Source organism: Numida meleagris, chromosome 3 (assembly GCF_002078875.1).
Source record: "Numida meleagris isolate 19003 breed g44 Domestic line chromosome 3, NumMel1.0, whole genome shotgun sequence".
NCBI lineage: Eukaryota > Metazoa > Chordata > Aves > Galliformes > Numididae > Numida > Numida meleagris.
Genome location: NC_034411.1, coordinates 110723472 through 110737700, shown reverse-complemented (window position 1 = coordinate 110737700; position 14229 = coordinate 110723472).

Sequence of the window (14229 nt, the reverse complement as noted above, 5' to 3'; positions counted from 1 at the left end):
GATCGTGGTGAGATGAGCAGCTATTTCCAGTTTGGCAGCCTGGCAAGTTCTGTTTCCCTGGGAACTGGCAACTGCCCACATCCATGGAGCCACTGCGTAGGAATCCATAATTAATGTCACATTTGCTCTACCATCAGTCTAGACACATTTGTCTAAACTATTGTTTTTAAAAAAAGAAATAAAAATATAAAAAATGTCAGTTCTGAACAGACATAGAGTAGAGAGCAAATAAAGCCTGGCAGGCTCTTTTGCCTTTGATCACTCTTGCTGCATTCCTTGTTGTCTTTTTTTTAAAGCTAAGGCAAAGATTTGCAAAAAATGTTTTATTTCACTCTCTTTGGCCTTAAAGTTGCCTTGTTGTTAGCTGGCATCCCACGTCAGCAATGTTGTTAGAGAAAAATAGTCACTCTGCTGGAGTTCAGCATAACCGTGTGGTAAGCTACTTGGGCACCTTTTGCTGTTGTGTTGTTCTGATGTAATTGTCCTCAGCCAGCAGATGTCCTGAAAAATACAGAAGTCACTTCACTTATTTTTGAAGTTTAGTCATTTGACATGTGCCATACTGAAAGAATAAGATTACAGAAATTGTTTAGATCAGAATCAAATAAATTGATTAATAGAAAACACAAGGAGTATTTCACTTGGTAGGATCCTGATTTGATATCTTGCTTTATGGCAAGTTAGCATTTGTGCATTAAAAAAATACCAGCAAAAATGAACTTACAATTTCTCATCACACAGTGCTATTTTCTAACAAGACAGAAAGGGAGAAATCATCTTTTCTTTTTTCCTCTTTTCTTTTTCTTTTTTTTCCTTTTTCCTTTTTTTTTCCTTTTTTTCCTTGTTTCTTTCTTTTCTCTTTTTTTTTCTTTTTTCCTTTTCTTGTGCTCATATCTGCTTACTTATAACATTTCAAACTTCCTATCAACTTCTGTCTTTAATCAATCCCAAAATTTATTTATGACACTCTCATTCACATAGATTCTGTGCAGTTGACAAACTACATAAAACAGTAAACTGTGAAAGTCTGTGTATTTACTTTCTCCAATAAGAAATACAGATCTAGAAAGCTTTCCACACAAGCCTAAATAAATGTATTATTGAATTTAAGTGGAAAGATAAACTAACATAAAATGTCTTGGGAAAACTTGTCATAAAGTGTCCATAATGCAAATTGTGTGAATTTAGGGAGAATTCCATCATAAGCAAAAGTTGGGCACAGTTTGCTTGAATGAAGATTTTATTTTGCTGTGTGGCAACAGTCTTTATACATTTCTCTCTGAAAGCATGGAATATAGAAAATAAGTGAAAGTAAGTGAGATTTTAATGAACAGAGAGATTTAGGAAGAAAGTCAAGAGAGTAAGTGAATTGCAAGACATACAGTGTGCAGAGATAATGTTTTCCTGATGCAAGTAGCCTAGACCACACCTAAAACACTGGCTTAAAAGTGAAGATCATTTGGAACAAATTAAGTTTTCCCTTTCATAGACATTTTAGTGAAAGCAGTGATTCAGTTCTGTTCAAAATTTGTATTTTGTCTGAAGACCTTGAAAGACTTTTCTAGACTCAAAGTCTGCAGAATTTTGGAGCATTCTTTTTGGGGAGAAAAACAACAAGCCCTAAATATGGTTTCACTACTATATAACTGTTGCGAGCCAGCGTTTGGTCTCCCATTCATAACACAAGACCAAAGTTCAAGGAGAGTGCTGAAAGGCCAGGGTGTATCTCCTAAAGCTCAGTACCCCACAGGCCTACAAACATGCAGCTTCCATCCAGGATTTAAATTTCTCCCCACTTTTCTCCTTCACACGCACACATGTGCGCCGGGCTCCAGCGCCCTTTCTCTAAGCAAACAATGACCTGCAAGTCAGTTGAGGAATGAGACATACAATTAGCTGTGAAATACAAAACAGCTGGTGCAACTGAATGGCTGTTATTCTGAGCACATGAACCTGAAAAGATACTGTTTATTTTATAAGACAAACAAAATTTCCCTTCTGTTTGATCGAGGAGAGCATCTGCCATTGGGAGCTGTCCATTTTCATTTAGGCTTTCTGGTGCCGGGGCCAACTGTGCAGAGTTATAAACAAAGAGCAGAAAGTATCGCTTTCATTGCTAAATTGACAGTAAACAGTACTAATTTGACTGTGCAGCTGTTTATTGATACCACTCCCCATCCCAACAATTTAATATACAAAACAGTAGCCAGTGTACTGTGACTGTGGTGTTTATAAAATTCAAGGAGCCTGAGTAGCCAAAATCGGATATCAGGAGGTGCTGTGATTTGTGCCTTTTGCCTTGCATCAGGGAATGTCATAGGAATGAATTCCTGAGAACAAAACAAGCAATTTTTTTCCATGGGTCTCTTCAAAACAATCTTTCTAGACATGTTTCTTAATAGTCTTTCTCTGGTTTCTATAAGGTCAATGGGAGAATGACCATTTACTTCTGTAGCATCTGCTCAACTAGTTTGCAATATATTGACACAGGAAAAATGTTTTCTGTGCTTAATTATAAGATGTTCCTAGTATGAAAATAGTTTCAGTACTGTATTATATAACATACTAATTGGCAATGTTTGTGCGGAAAAAAAATGAAGTTGATTCTGAGGTTGTTCCAATGTTATTGTGAAATAAAAATGGAGGAATGGAATCATGCATAGGCATATTGATTTGCTTACAAGAATACACATGTCTGGGATGGTAGGAGCCAGATTATTGTCTTCACCATCAGCTCCTTGGAAGAATGTCTTTAGACTCTCTAGCATTAAGGAACCATGAAGGCAATCACATCAGTCTTCATTTATTTCCTTGCTAAACACCGTCTGGCTAACAATGCCCTTTTGGAAGGATTTTAATATTTTGCTGAATGTTCTGCTCCATACAATATCCCCAAGTTTCTTGCCTAAAATACAATACAATTGTGGCATTAGGCTATAGCTATCAGCAAATACTTTCTTTTAAATTTTGATCTTTTCTGCAAGGAGTTATTACTTTGTACTTCACACCTGCAGAGTTCAAATAGTTGTCTGAAAGCTGCTGATAGATTCTGGAGGCAGTGCTATGCTAGCTACTACTACTCTATGATACTTCATCTGCACTACAATACCAGTTTCTTGTGCCAGCCCGTTCATACAAAACTCTACAATCTCTTGTGTAGTGGTAAAAGCAGAGTGCTCTTTGCAGCCTCTCTTCTGTTTTTTTAAGGGTAAATATAAAGGGAGTCAAAAAAGGATTCATAGTTCCAAAGGAAACAAAATACTGGTGTGGGACTGCACCTTCTCCCCTAGGTCCAGACAAACCAGGGATGCTGGTCATTATTCCCAGTCGTATTTACAATCTGTCGACTTATTTGGAAGGTATGGGTCATGTAAGAGAACATGGTTATTACCATCAGATTTCAAAAGTTCAGACTCCGTAGGTTTCATTCAGATGACAGGGCATATGAATAGGGTAGAGAGGTCATGAGGCAGCAGTAGGCCTGTAATTCTTCTTTGCTTTCTGGTGTTGATGTTACAAGTTGATTAAACTGGACTCAGAGGACAGGCTTCAATTGAATGCTTTGGCTATAGTCAACAGCAGCAGTGGTTCAGGGGCCTGTAGATGACTCCAAGCCATCTCTTTCCTAGTAAGGTGAACACAATATTTGTGTCCGTAAACCTGACATTTTTGTCTTACAGTACACATGTGGGCAGTGTCTGCTGTTTTACTGGCAGCTGGAAAGGTTGCAGAAAGCAGAAATAGTCCAACAGAGTGATCATGTTGTTATAATGTCTTCTTGATAGTGGATACTGGAAGTGTGGGCATGGTACTGAGGACACCCTTCCCTCGTAGTGGTGGAGACTGCAGGGGTTCTTACCAGCCAAGGAAAACTTCCACCTTCATTTTATTTGTTCTCGTAGTTTTGGCCTGGAACTACCATATGCTGGCAAAGATCTTCAGCATCTCCCAGAGTAGTAAGGGGGAAAATTTACTGAGATGCTATCTTGCTGGCTTTATGGCTTTATTTTCTTAAGAATAATGTAGTGATGGTCTTCACTGTGTGTGGCCACAGCCCTGTGACATGCTGCCAGGGTGTAGTGTTGTGCAGAAAGTTGGTGTTCCCATCCAGACAATATTTAGCCTACACAGCTGACGTTCAAAAGGAGGCAACATGGGCTGTCACATTTAAGAAGTAAGAGTAATAAAAACAAAGTTAAGACATTCCTTGCCTCATTTGCATGAATAAAAGGTACTTGTTTTTGACTTTTACGTATTTTGTTAATGGTTCCTTGGAGTGATGACTGATGCTGTATCAGCCCGCTGGATGAAAAGGATTGTTTTAAAGATTGAAATGAATGCTTGGAAGAATCATATCACTTGATTATGCCAAGTTTTGATTGGATCACTCTCAGCTGGCAGAGATAGCGATATCAGCTTTGACTTTTGTTAAAATCACTGTTGCCCAATTTTTGAAGTCAACATTTTTGTATTTAAAAATATATATATAGTTTTCATGGGGCCGAAAGGGAATTTAAGTGTATGCATAATACCCTTATGTGCATTGATGATTTAAGGTGTTAACGGAGAAATGAAAACTGCCTGCCATCAAATACAGTTACAAATCCACAGTATTCAGAAGAGTAGCATGGGTGTACCAGCAGAAATACTATGAATCCATTTGCATTAAGACTCTTCAAAGAAATTGATGGAGAAATGTATTTAATGGTCATATTCTTCCCCCAAAATATAAAGAGCCAAGTATTTGAAATAACATCCTGAAACTCTTCTTGATTCTCACTGCATGCAAAAGCATTACCCAAATCTGATCTGTAATTTGTATCTCACCTCATCTTATGCAACTATTGAGATTGTGCTGAGTTCTGCTGGGTCAGGAAATCAGAATGTCATCCCTGGTAGTACAGCTGAGGAGAATTGCTAGTGTTCAGCACGGTGCTTGCAGACAGGTAGGGATTATATACACCTGGATATGGTTACAATAGTGGTTCAAAGTCTACAAGTGCTGCTTTGAACTGTACCAAGTAAGCCTGAAAGAAGTCTTATTGATTAACTTGGCCAAGCCTGTCTTAACTGAAAATACACTTTTCTTTGCTCTCTCATGTTAGTATTTGTGTGGCATCACTAGTGCCTTTGTCCAGTGATGGATCCTGTGTCCAAGTGGACTCTGTCTTCCCTACATGATAACACAGCTTGAATGTGAGAGCTAGTGCTTGAAAGGCAGAAAGTTGACTAGAGCCAACAACTTACTCTGTGCTGTTTACCTGCTCTTGCCCTCCACTCGATGTATCACTTCACATCTGCTGCATGAGGTAAGGAGGAGTACCAGGACAGTCTATGAGTGGTCAAGGCAGTGGTCTAGCAGTTAGTCAGACAAAATCATTTGTGGAGCCCCATTAATAAAAGTAAGTGAGAAAGAATAGTCCAGCTCTCTCCTTTAAGTCAAAGAGCTCTTGCACATCACTTTCCACTCATCTTTCTTTTGTGTACGTTGGCCTGTCTGTTGGCTCCAGATATGAAGACCAGCATCTGGACTTGGTGAACCTGGCTTGGGTTTGGCTGTCTCTCCATGCTTGCAGAGAAGCCAAGGCCTGTTGAGCATTTACACCACTGAGATCTTAAAGATCTTTGCAAGTGATAAATTAGATAGTTTTAAATACTTTTCTTTCATTTTCCTGGTCTCAGAACCCAGTTTGGAGTTTCCTAAGTTCCTGTAGATGACAACTACATGAGAGTTGTCCTTAATTCTGAAGTAGCATCTAAACTGTGAGATTAAAGCTTCAGGGAGTCAGAAACAGGAAGGGTCCTCCCAGTTGAAATAATTGGATCCATGCTCCGATATCCGTGCCTGTTTCCAAAAGGGTATAATGATTCCAGCCAGACTGTTTGCTCAGTGTCAGTCTGAATTTAACTCCATGCTACTTTGCTTTATTTTAACTTGCCATTATTTTCATGTTTATTTTACCTAATAAGTGAATCATTTAACTATAAAAGACTCATTTTGGAGGGTTAAGGGTGGAATCTGGAATGGGTGAAACTGGGGATAACCACTGACCTGCTCGATTATGCTGGAGTATGGCATGAGCAATGATGTCAAGTCAGGGATGCAAGCCAGACATGCAGGGGTGAACAAGCCTGCCATTCTCTCTTCCCCATCACTGGAAATGTCAGTAGATCTGCTTGAGAGACAGATATGTTTGAATTTATGAGAAAGACACCCTGAAGTCTCCAACAATCAGCATGCATTGATATTATTGTTGAATTTCACTTTGAAGAATGGATATTAAGAGAAAACTAATGGCCTTAATGCCATGAAAACACCATTACATGCAATCTGCAGTATCATGATTATTTAGCGGTGTATAGAATCATTTCTGATTCTGTTCTGAAGGAGTACTAAGAGATACATTAATGCCTCCTGAATTCAAGGGAATTTATTTCCTTTGTTGTCACCTGCAGTAGGATATCATGTACTTCAGAAATCTACACTGAGGATATTTACGTCTAAGTTAGTCACCCTGGTATCTTTTGTAATCAAAGGAAAGAAATAGGATCTCTTCAGGGACTATTTCATCTTGTTTATTTTTGCTGTGTATATCTGGAAGAGACATGTCATGACTTTGAACTGGTTCTCTCCTTATTGGCTATAAAAAGAGTCCAGAGTGACTAGCTCTGTGCAGGCTTCTGCCTCCAGTCAGGTGAACTTGGTCCCTGTGGTCTTAAACTGAAAACTCGAAATGATGTGATCAGTGAATCACTGATTATTACAGTTCACACCACCATGCTTATTCTGGGGCACGTCCTGCCTTGCCAAAACATAATTTCCATGTGGCTACTCATATTTTCCAGAAAGGATCTTGTATATAGTCTGTACTACTTGCGAGAAGTAGACTTACATTTGGATCTTCTAAACTGTCTTTAGTTTGATTCAGATGGAGTTACTGAATAATCTGTATTGTGGCTCTGTCTTCATTTATTATTCACTTGGAAAACTTTGTGTAACCCAAAAATTTTATTAGCAGCAATTTTTATATTTGTTTTCAGAACGATGATTAAAGCATTGAATGACATGGCATATTATACCAATCCTTGCAGGATCCCAGTGGATGTACTGTATTCAAAACTAATTTCCTGTTGACATTCCTATTTCTGGGATCTGCTAGCTAATCATTTCTTAATCCATTTAACATATGTGCTATTGAGACTGTGCAGTGCTCGTGGCTGAAGGAGAATAATGGCACAGTCAATTGACCTTACAAGAACGTATATATGTCATGTATCTTGGCAGATATTGCTATATTCAAGTATGTTATTTCAAACAAGAATCAGGTTAATTTGAACTTACTGAGTGGCACTAATTACACCTTATTCCTTAATTCTTTACTTATTGAATCACTTTTCTGCATTCCTTTAATTTTGCCATGACTTGAAGTGAGATTATTCTTAGTTATCTGATTAACTATTTGCATTGTCTCACAATTTTGTCTTGAAAACATGCACATTAGTCTTGATCTCATCTTCTGGAATTCTCCTGAGCTTTTAAGGGTATAAAATTAGGTATCAGCTCACCAAAACCTTTTTTGTGTAATACTTAGATGCTAATTACCAATATTTGTGGAATTAAAAATTATCCACAGATATTATGAGTTCATGTTTCCTTAAAACCGTTGGTCTGGAAGTGAAACTTTATCCAGACACACCAAACACTGCCACCTGAGTTCAAAGAGGCTCTCTTTATATGGACTTAATGCAAACTTTGACTGAAACATATGAGTACACATGATTTTCTGTTTATGATATGCAATACTTCTTATTCTGAAAAAAAGTTGATTCAAAATCACTGTATTCAAGAAATGACTGACCATGAGGTTTTATCACCTGAAAGAAACTGAACATAATGACCAAGATGTGGACTTGCATAAATCCATACTTTCACTGCCTTTCTCTCCTTATCCATCCTCAACACTGATTGCTGAAATCCTTTTGGAGACAAAGTAATGCCAACGCAAATCCTCCTCTTGTTAATACTAACTCAAACCCACAGAAGCCACTAGGATTGGAACGGTCCATCTGAATTCTACTTTCAGCCCAATACTGGCACCATGTTACTTTTATGCAAAACCTCATCAAGGAGATTTTAGAAAAGTGAAAAAGCAAATGCGACTGATTAAAGAGAAGGGTGCTGTTGTGGTCAAGCACTGGAGTTGGGCATGGGATTCATAAACTCTGGTCATCTCATAGTCTTATATTCAACCTGGGTAAGCAGCACCATAAGGCAAGTATAGCAATAGATGTTACACGGGGTCTTTGGCTAGCTCTGGATCATATTTTAGCAAAGATAATGAGGATCTAAATGAGCTGATTTGCATTCCATGACCATAACAGACCTGACAGAGCGTTTCTTTCCAAAGAAAGGGAGCTATTGAGAGGATAAAGTGGTTAAAGAGATAAAGGATAAAAAGCATTAAATCGTAATCTGCAGTGTCATTTCAGTACTCAGTATCTGTGCAATAAAGAACTGATGAAAATTTAGTCTTTCAAAGAACATCATTCTTACCAAGGCTTTTTTCTTTTCTATATACCTTAATATTAATAGAAAATGACTATCACAAGGGGATAAGATGATTTTGCTATAAGGTCCATTCTGTTGAGCCTGAATACAGCCATATAATTTCCTTGCTATTAGGCAGCAATACTTTCTTATTGACAGGAAAATAAGGCTTTGTGCAATCAGACAACCTGTATCAAATAAACTGAGTTAGACAGATTTGTCTGAAGTTGTCTTGGACTCTCACCCTCTCTCCACCACCGTAATCTGATCCTGCAAACTTCAACAGTGAGTTTTTGGCAGCCATTCCCCTAAGGTCCATGACTCTTCCGATAAAATCCTAAACACTGATCGGAAAAAACCTTCAAAGCTAGAGAGGGAGCACATTATTACAGTGGTTGACATAATGACAGCTGGAGGAAGACATTACCACTCAAAAATTGACCGTGGCGGTGTGGTGAGCACTGTGGCTTCTCCTAACTTCAAAGCACAACATGCCAGTTAGCAGATGACAATACCCACTTCCTTGGACCTTACTGAATTTCCTTACTGTGCTTCTTGAAAATTATCTGTTCCACCGCATGAGTGACCAAAAAGAAAACCTCTACAGAAAAAGCCATTAGCATCTCTACTGTAGAGTCCAATGTGCCCATGTTTATACAGGGCTTTGATGTGTGTGAACAAGTGCTGACTCTAGCTTCTGTGAATTTAGTATAAAATGTCCTGAAATATTTTTTTCTGCAGATTTTGAACACAGCGTGAATATGAAATTTGTTATCAGGGTTTCAGCAGGTCAAAGAAACACATGTCTCTGTCTGTGTGCCTGTCTGTAGGAGACTTTATCTATTTTTCTGTCTGCTATGTTCCTCAGTCTGTCCATCCAGCGAATTATAAAATGCTCACAAGCATCAGTTGATATTTCTGCTGTGTGGAGCATTTACATTTGAGACTGTCTAGGTGAGAAGGATGGAATTAGGTAAAGTGTCAGAAATAGGAGAGACAGAGAAATTAGAGAAGATGGGAAAGAAGGAATCAACCCTGGCTTTCTGTTCATTGCAGCAGATTCTATGGTCTGGATGGCTCCCAGCATTTCTATTGTTCATTATTCCTTTGAAGTCAGTAAATGTCTGTGAAAATGACTGGTGGAGTTTTCTCACCTCAGCCTAGCTTCACTTGAAGATGGCAGTCAATTCCCACTACTGGCTTCTCTCTTTTTTTTAATGGTGGCTGTTGCATAGTCTACACCAAAAGAACCCAGTCCTTCCCTTGACCCAGGTGGATGTCAGCGTGGTAACACCTGATGGACCATGGAGATTATGGCAGTGATGGTAGTTTTTAGCTTGTTATTTATCTTTTGAGACCTAGGGGATTACATTTAAAAAAAAAAAAAAGTACTCACCAACCTGAAAAACCCCACTGTTCTATAGCTGTGGAATCAAGCACTTAAAAGCTGATAAATGATAGAATTAAGGATGCCAGTCAGATTCAAAACATTCTCTTTTGGCACTGACAGTCGTTATTTATCACATACAGTCTTTCCTCAAGGCTCCTATCTCTATTAATACACATGTAGAAATAAGGAGCAGGAAATAAAGAGTAGTAAGTTAAGTTTACATGAAATGCAGCAGAGATGAGTGTAAAAATGGAGATACAGAAAAGGTGTTTATAGCTGCAAAAAAGGGAGTTGAACCACCAATTTTGGGATCATAAATTTATCACAGAACCACAGAATTGCAGGGATTGGAAGGGATCTCAAGAGATCATGGAGTCCAACCCCCCTGCTAAAGCCGCTCCCTACAATAGATCACACAGGTCGACATCCAGATGGGTCTTGAATATCTCCATAGAAGAAGACCCCCCCACCTCTCTGGGCAGCCTGTGCCAGTGCTCCATCACCCTTACCTTAAAGAAGTTCTTTCACATGTTAGTACAGAGCTTCCTGTGTTCAAGTTTCAGGCCATTGCTCCTTGTCCTATCGCTGCACACGTCCGAGAAGAGCCTGGCCTCACCCATTTGCCTTCCATCTCACTTCAGATATTTATAAACATTGATCAGATCCCCCCTCACTCTTCTTTTCCCCAGGCTGAACAGACCCAGGTCACTCAGCCTTTCCTCATACAGGAGATGCTCCAGGCCCTTTATCATCTTTGTGGCCCTCTGCTGGACTGGAAATCCCTGTCGTTTTTGAACCGGGGAGCCCAGACACAGTATTCTAAATGTGGCATCACCAGACCAGAATAGAAGGGGAGGATCACCTCCCTCACCCTGCTGGCCACACTCTTTTTAATGCATCCCAGGATCCCAATGGCCTTCTTGGCCACCAGGGCACTCTGCTGGCTCATGACCAACCTGTTGTCCTTGAGGATCCCCAGGTCCTTCTCTGCAGAGCTCCCCTCTAGCAGGTCAGCCCCCAACCTGTACTGATGCATGTGGTTATTCCTCCCCACGTGCAAGACACTACACTTGCTCTTGTTAAACCTCATCAGATTCCTCCCTGCCCAACTGTCCAGTCTGTCCAGGTCTCACAGAATGGCAGCACAGCCTTCAGGTGTGTCAGCCGCTCCTCCCAGCTTCGTATCATCAGTGAACATGCTGAGGGTGAACTCTTCCCCTTCATCCTGGTCGCTGATGAAGATATTGTACAAGACCGGACCCAGCACTGAGCTCTGAGGAACATCACTAGTTACAGCCTCCAACCAGACTGAGCCGCTGATCACGGCTCTCTGAGCAATGCCAAGCAGCTCTCCATGCACCTCACCATCCACTCATCTAACCCACATTTTCTAAGTTTCATTACAAGGACGTTGTGGGAGACAGTGTCAAACACCATCCTGAAGTCAACGTACATGATATCCACTGCTCTCCCCTCATCTACCCAGCCAGTGATGACATCGTAGAAGGCTACCAGGTTTGGACTTGGAGCAGGAGGAGTTCTGGTATTTGTCCCCCACTGCTATACACTGGGCTATTGCAGATCCGCCTCTCCCTGTTAGATACACCAGTTAGATTCTGGGCTGAATTTGTAGTTCTGTATAGACAAGCTCAGGCTGTGTCCTGCAGGAGTATCCCCAGCTCTGAATCCTGATCATTCGTCAGTGCTGGGCACACTTTTGAGATGAGTGATTTGGAGTAAGCAGGACTGCTTACTGCAGGAGGATGTCTGAGGGTTGTAATATGAATATTCAGGACAAACTGAAGAGCTGGCTGCACTTTAAGGATGCCTTTCTGAGAGCGCAGAGCTCTCCATTCCCCAGAATAAAAAGTCAAGCAGACAAGGCAGGAAACCAGCATGGCAGTGCAAGGACCTGCCATTCAGACTGAGCTTAAAAAAGGAAAAGTGCTAGTAGTGGAAGTAGGGATGGGCGGCCTGGGAAGAGTATAGGGATGGTGTCTGGATGTACAGGGATGTAGTCAGGGAAGTCAAGGTGCAGATGGAGTTGAACTTGGCAAAGGATGTGAAAAACAACAAGAAGAGATTCTTCAGATACACTGGGCAGGAGAAACAGGCAAAGGAGAGTGTACCCTCTCTGATAAAGGAAAAGGGAGATATGGCCTCCTCAGAGACGGAGAAGGCTGAGGTACTTAATGAGTTTTTTTGCCTTGGTCTTCACATTCCTCTCATGTCCCTGAACTTCTAAGCAGGTATCAGGGGAGCAAAATTCCTCCCAGTGTAAGAGAGGAGCAAGTCCAAGATCACCTCACGAGGCTGAAAATGTATGAGTATATGGGGCCAGGTGACATGCATCCCAGGGTGGTGAAGGAACTGGCTGATGTGGTTGCCAAGCTGTTCCCCGTCATATTTAAAAAATCATGGCTGTCAGGTGAGGTCCCCAGTGACAGGAAAAAGGGAAACATCACTCCCATAGTCAAAAAAGGGAGAAAGGAAGACCTGGGGAACTACAGGCCAGTGTGCCTCACATCTGTGCCTGGGAAAATCATGGAGTGGATCCTCCTGGAAGAGATATTAAGGCACATGTGAGATGAGGAAGTGATCTGAGACAGTCAGCATGGCTTCATCAAGAGCAGATTGTGCCTAACCACTCTGGTGGCCTTCTATGATGGAATGATGACATTGATGGACAAAGGAAGGACAGCTGCTGTCATCCACCTGGACTTCTGCAAGGCATTTGACACTGTCCCACATCACATCCTTATCTCTAAATTGAGAGATATGGATGTGAAGCATAGACTAGTAGGTGGGTAAGGAATTGGCTGGATGGTCATAGCCATTTGTTGTCAATGACTCTATGTCCAGGTGGAGGTCGATGATGATCAGTATCCCTCAGGGGCCTGTCTTGCAACAGGTACTCTTCAACATCTTTATTAATGACATAAACAGTGGGACTGAGTGTACCTTCAGCAAGTTTATTAGTGACACCAAGCTGAGTGATGCAGATGGCACAATAGAAGGGAGGAATACCATCCAGAGGGACCTGGCCACACTTGAAAAGTGGGTGCACGAGAATCTAATGGGGCTTAGCAAGGCCAAGTACAGGGTGTTGCACTTGGTTTGAGAATCACACATACAAGTACAGACTGAGAAGAGACATAGACAGTGGGGTTGAGTGCATCCTCAGCAAGTTTATTGATGACACCAAGCTGAGTGGCAGTTGACACAATAGAAGGGAAGGATGCCATCCAGAGGGACCTGGATATACTTGAAAAGTGGGCACACAAGAATCTAACGAGGTTTGACAAGGCCGAGTGCAGGGTGTTGCACTTGGTTTGAGACTGAGAAGAGCTCATAGAGATCAGTGCTGTAGAGAAGGACTTGGGGGTCTTGATGGATGAAAAGCTGCACATGAGCCAGCAGTGTGCCCTTGAAGCCCGGAAGGACAACAGTGCCCTGGGCTGCATCAGCAGAGGGGTGGCAGTGGACAGGGGGGACTGTCCGCCTGTGCTCTGCCCCTTTCAGGCTGCCAGTGCTGCGTCCAGGCCTGGGGCCCCCAGAACATGAGGGATGTGGGGGTGCAGGAGCGGGGCCAGAGGAGGCCAGGAGGATGCTCAGAGGGCTGGAGCACCTCTCTATGGAGAAAGGCTGAGGGAGCTGGGGGTGTTCAGCTTGGAGAAGGGAAGGCTGCGTGTGGGAAGACCTCACTGCGGCCTTCCAGTGCTTGAGGGAGCTCATAAGCAGGAGAGGGAGTGAGTTCTTAGAGTCTGATAGTGATAGGACAGTGTGGCATGGCTTTAAACTAAAAGAAGGGAGGTGTAGGTTAGATGTTAGGAGGATATCCTTTACTCAAAGGCAGTGAGGCCCTGGCACGGCTGCCCAGAGCTGTGGGTGCCCCATCCCTGTAGGCATGCAAGGCCATGGATGGGCCCTGGGCAGCCTGAGCTGGAGGGGGCTCCCAGCCCACAGCAGGGTGTGGAACTGGTGGGCTTTGAGGTCCCTTCCAAGCTAAGCCATTCTGTGATTTGTTCTATGAAATGAGGACCTGAAATACCAGAGTCCTATAGTACTTGCAAAGCTGGCATGCTGCTGCCAAGAACATGCTGTCATTTGTGGCTCCTCACACTTCCCTGACCACAAGGGAGCCCGGAGACAGGAATCCACCACTGAGGTTTGAAAGATCTCTATTAGGTCACTGAGCAACCAAATTCATGAAACTCTCCTTGTTTTCCTATTTGTGGTAGAAAAACACCAGTTTCTGACTGAATTTTAATCTAATATGTTGTGTGTTTTC